Source organism: Oncorhynchus gorbuscha, linkage group LG19 (genome assembly GCF_021184085.1).
Source record: "Oncorhynchus gorbuscha isolate QuinsamMale2020 ecotype Even-year linkage group LG19, OgorEven_v1.0, whole genome shotgun sequence".
Classification (NCBI taxonomy): Eukaryota; Metazoa; Chordata; class Actinopteri; order Salmoniformes; family Salmonidae; genus Oncorhynchus; species Oncorhynchus gorbuscha.
This window is the reverse complement of record NC_060191.1, coordinates 20,979,598-20,985,344: the sequence shown is the minus strand read 5'-3', so window position 1 is coordinate 20,985,344 and position 5,747 is coordinate 20,979,598. Positions and strand designations below refer to the sequence as shown.

Below are 5,747 nucleotides of genomic sequence, written 5' to 3'. Positions count from 1 at the left end.
AGTAGCCCATCCAACTACCTCACCCCCATATTGTTTTTTTTTTGCTCCTTTGCACCCCAATATTTCTACTTGCACATTCATCTTCTGCACATCTATCACTCCAGGTTTTAATTGCTAAATTGTAATTACTTCACCACTACGGTCTATTTATTGCCTTACCTACCTAATCTTACCTCATTTGCCCACACTGTATATAGATTTTGTTCTATTTGGTTATTGACTGTACGTTTGTTTATTCCATGTGTAACTCTGGTGTTGTTTGTGTCGCACTGCTTTGCTTTATCTTGGCCAGGTCGCAGTTGTAAAGGAGAACTTGTTCTCAACTGGCCTAACTGGTTAAATAAAGGTGAAAAGAATGTAATAATAATAATGCACTTTAATAATGTTTACATATCTTGCATTTCTCATCTCATATGTATATACTGTATTTTATACCATCTATTGCATCTTGCCTATGCTGTTCTGTCATTGCTCATCCATATATTTATATGTATATATTCTTATTCCATTCCTTTACTTAGATTTGTGTGTATTAGGTAGTTGTTGTGGAATTGTTAGATTACATGTTAGTTATTGCTGCACTGTCGGAAATAGAAGCACAAGCATTTTGCTACACTCGCAATAACATCTGCTAACCATGTGTATGTGATTTCTCCCACGACCCACGACTGGACTTCCTCTCAACAACATATTTGGTGGTGAGAAAACATTCTAAACGGATGCTTCAGCTTTACAGCCCCTGTGACGTGTGTGGTTACCCCTTGTCTGTGCTGGTTACCCCTTGTCTGTGCTGGTTATCCCTTGTCTGTGCTAGTTACCCCTTGTCTGTGCTGGTTACCCCTTGTCTGTGCTGGTTATCCCTTGTCTGTGCTAGTTACCCCTTGTCTGTGCTGGTTACCCCTTGTCTGTGCTGCCTTGTCTGTGCTAGTTACCCCTTGTCTGTGCTGGTTACCCCTTGTCTGTGCTGGTTACCCCTTGTCTGTGCTGGTTATCCCTTGTCTGTGCTAGTTACCCCTTGTCTGTGCTGGTTACCCCTTGTCTGTGCTGGTTATCCCTTGTCTGTGCTAGTTACCCCTTGTCTGTGCTGGTTACCCCTTGTCTGTGCTGCCTTGTCTGTGCTAGTTACCCCTTGTATGTGCTGGTTACCCCTTGTCTGTGCTGGTTACCCCTTGTCTGTGCTGGCTACCCCTTGTCTGTGCTGGTTACCCCTTGTCTGTGCTGGTTACCCCTTGTCTGTGCTGGTTACCCCTTGTCTGTGCTGGTTACCCCTTGTCTGTGCTGGTTACCCCTTGTCTGTGCTGGTTACCCTGTACCCCTTGTCTGTGCTGGTTACCCCTTGTCTGTGCTGGTTACCCCTTGTCTGTGCTGCTACTGCTGCAGTATATGGCTGCTCCAGCAGTGTGTACGTTTGTGGACCTAAAACTATGCTATTGCAACTGTTATGAAACTGCCTGTGTTAAGCATCGTATTGCCTTCATTGGAAATACCCTCTAAACACTAACAGTATTGCTGGGGGTCAATGTATGCGATTCGGCTTGGCCTTTGGCATCATTATCTAGGCCTGTAGCAAAGGAAAGAATAAGTGAATGTCATTAGGCGTTTCCCATAATACAGATCAACTGCAAAACGTACACATCATGCTGTAGTTATGTAACCATTCCCCCACATTCAAATACTAAATGAAGAAATTATTTCAGAGAGCAGAATGTTTATTGTCATTAACACAGAACAGAAAAAGGCTCCTGTAGTGTACTGCCTTGAAGAGACAGAAAAACAAAACATTCTTTGGGATCCCTATTTACACTATATAGTTAGAACACAAATGTGGGAGAACAATTTAACAAAAATAAATGTAAAAATAAATACAAAAGGCATTTGGGGCAGAAAGAATACTTTAGTTACACTATAGTGCAAATAGAAAGTTGAACATAGAAATGTGCTCTTTGTATGAAACCTCTTATATTACAGGACTCTTATTGTAATCAGTGAGGGGATTATGATCATTTAACAACAGTTTGATGCTATGATCTCAGAGTATTTGTTAAGCATATACGATGCAGTAGAACTACTAGGTAATAATGTTGAAAATGTGAGATGGTGACAGAAGTGGGATTTCAGTTTACATTGAGGAGTGTCATGGGATTGGAGCCTCTGTTTTAGTTGTTTAGCTCCTCCCCTTCTTTGCGCTGGAAGCCAGTGTTCTGCCTGTTCACCAGGTCAGCATAGGTTCCACCTTTCTCCAGCAGCTCAACCTTGCCCCCCTCCTCTAGCACCTTTCCCTCCTCGAGAACGACAATGTGATTGGCCTTCTCCACAGTGCTCAGCTTATGAGCAATCAGCAGGACTGAGCAGGGGTTTGAATCGTTGAGCAGAGCTTGGTGGACCTAAGGACATGGAGAGAAACATGATGAGTTTGTTTGAATTAAAGCCACTGAACTGTCAGAGATTAGCTGAGATACACTGTAAATCAATATTTAATGTTAGGGAAGGAAACAGCCTCCATTGGTTTATATTGTGAGTAAATTATCAACAGCAACTGATTATCCCCCCAAACAATAGATCTGTCAGTCTGTTGTAGTGAAAGATAATAAGATTCAGAGTTCTCCTACCAAATGCTCGCTCTCTGTGTCCACGTTACTGGTGACATCATCCAGCACTAGAATCCGAGGCCGTCTGATCGGAGCTCTGGTGACGGCAATGTGTTGCTTCTGCCCTCCTGAAACCTGGCCTCCCTTCTCTTCTCCCCGGCATCTGTGGAATAAAGAACAACAATTAAGTATGAACAGTAGAGCTGGATAACACACATCCACTACAATCACGTCATCAGTAGGTTACTGAAGGAAAAGCACTAACAGTTCAAAGTTAAAGCTATGCAGAGAAAAGTGTAACGTTCTATCAGTAAGGACTAAACAAAGCCCCTAAAAAACAACATTACCAACCCTATCAGGATGAAGTCAATATGAATTGAGCTTTTGGGACATACCTGTACCATAGGCATTGGGCAGGTCAGAGATTAACTTGTGGGCGTTGTCCAGCTCAGCAGCCTGGTACATCTCCTCATCAGTGGCATCATCTCTGCCATATTTCAAATCAAAATCAAATCACAGTTATTTATAATGCCCTTCGTACATCAGCTGATATCTCAAAGTGCTGTACAGAAACCCAGCCTAAAACCCCAAACAGCAAGCAATGCAGGTATAGAAGCATGGTGGCTAGGAAAAACTCCCTAGAAAGGCCAAAACCTAGGAAGAAACCTAGAGAGGAATCAGGCTATGAGGGGTGGCCAGTCCTCTTCTGGCTGTGCCGGGTGGAGATTATAACAGAACATGGCCAAGATGTTCAAACGTTCATAAATGACCAGCATGGTCAAATAATAATAATCACAGTAGTTGTCAAGGGTGCAACAAGTCAGCACCTCAGGAGTAAATGTCAGTTGGCTTTTCATAGCCAATCATTAAGAGTATCTCTACCGCTCCTGCTGTCTCTAGAGAGTTGAAAACAGCAGGTCTGGGACAGTTAGCACATCCGGTGAACAGTCAGGGTTCCATAGCCGCAGGCAGAACAGTTGAAACTGGAGCAGCAGCACGGCCAGGTGGACTGGGGACAACAAGGAGTCATCATGCCAGGTCGTCTTGAGGCATGGTCCTAGGGCTCAGGTCCTCCGAGAGAGAGAAAGAAAGAGAGAATTAGAGAGAGCATACTTAAATTCACATAGGACACCGGATAAGACGGGAGAAGTACTCCAGATATAACAGACTGACCCTAGCCCCCCGGTACATAAACTACTGCAGCATGCAGCATAAATACTGGAGGCTGAGACAGGAGGGGTCAGGAGACACTGTGGCCCCATCCGATGACACCCCCGGACAGGGCCAAACAGGCAGGGTATTTGATGTTCTCCTTGCCAGAACGAGCAAACAACACCGGCTCCTGACTCACCACACTGATCTGTGAAAAATTATTAATTTAGATAATGCATTTAGTTGGTTAATAACTTCTCTGCAAACATTGTGATCATGTAATTTTCTTTAAAGGCTGGTAGCTAATTATGTTAGACACTAAAATAGCTTAGGGGAAGAGTAACATTGCTTCCATTGCTGTTTGTAATGACCTGGTCGTGCAGGTACTGGTTCTTGTAGCTGTTCAGTGGCTGTCCATCCAATAGGATCTCTCCTTCCTGGGGCAGGTAGAACCTCTCCAGCAGGCTCACACAGGTGCTTTTCCCTGCTCCAGAAGCCCCCACAAGGACAGTGATCTGCCCAGGCCTCAGCTCCAGAGACAGGCCCTGAGAGAAATTGAGATTTAATGTATGTTATTTTAATTCGTATCCAGTATATCTGTATACAGTATACTGTAAATATACTGTAGATACCTTGAGCACAGGTGTATCCTCCCTGGTAGAGTAGGTAAATATGACATTCTTGAACTGATCATATCCCTCAAGTTTCTGTGGGGCAAGGGTGCCTTCTGGAGGAACATGGGGCTGTCGGTCCACATACTCAAATATCTTCTCAGAGCCACCGATTGCCCTCATCTCACTTGGGTAACACGACATCACGGACTGTCAGACAGGAGGTGTAAATGCGGCACCAGTAAGTGACTGTCAAAATGTTGCTACTCAAAACTCTAGTTGTGATTCAAATGTTGTGATAATGATGAATCATTTTGACCCCTATTTTGCTGGAGAACAACTTGGCAGTGCCTTGTTAGGGCGTGTACATTTAGGTCTGTTTGGATTTGGCGGTAGGGATCAAGCTTAAGATGGCTGCAGGTAGATTGAATGGAGATTGTTCATCTTATGTTCCTCCACAGCAGAGGAGAACTGGAGCTCGTAGAGCACAAAGGCCACCAGGTCCCCACTGCTGACGGTCCCCCCTGTCACCAGACTGCCACCATAGTACAGGATACTGACTTTCAGGAACAGGCTTTACATCTGAGAGGGAGACAGATGGGGTGACTAGAGACCAGAGTTTTCCAGATCATGTAACCAGGAAACACTCTGGGAACTACAGTAGTTATAGTCTATAACAATGGCCCAGAGCTTTCCCTCGTCAGTTCACATGGCCAGGAAAAACTCAGTGCCCTTATTACAGACAAATTCATGCAACCTCGTGAGTCAATGTGCAATCCAAGCTCTTTGGAACTGAATTTGATAAATTGCTCTCACACTGTGACCGTTTACAATTGAAACTGAGACTCAAGCTATTGGTCCAGGTTGAGGCTGTGTAGGCTACTGCTTCCTCTTTATTCAGAGAGTAGGTCTTCTCCAGCCTCTTCCTGTAGCGCTCCGTCTCGCCCTCCTCATTGGCAAAGCTGCGTACTGTCTTCATAGAGGAGAAGGTCTCCGTGGCAACGTCATTGGCCTGGGCTAGTGACTTTTGAACCTTCGCACCGAGCTTATGGGACAAAAACAATATTCACAGTTACCTTCTGTTCTGTCTGCTTTGTAGTGCTATTTTTGGTGACTGTAACTTGTAGAATCAAGATGTATGCAAACACGAAACTGCAACTCTCAGACAAGGTTACTCATCACGGGGGTGTTCAGTAGTTCACAAAACTACCCCCACTATAGCCTGGTCCCAGATCTGTTTATGCTGTCTTGCCAACTCTTATTGACATTGTCACCCCATAAATTTTCTCCAAAAGGCACAAACAGATCTGGGACCAGGCTACTTCCACAACAATAGGTTAGAAAAGGTCTGATTTCCTGTACCTGGTACCGCTTGCCAGGTATCTTTGGAAAGGTC

General features: G+C 44.4%; 1 pseudogene; it reads right to left on the bottom strand.

The window, feature by feature from the left end:
- Window positions 1-1,787: 1,787 nt before the first annotated feature.
- On the bottom strand, window positions 1,788-5,539 carry LOC124005233 (annotated as a pseudogene).
- Window positions 5,540-5,747: the final 208 nt, after the last annotated feature.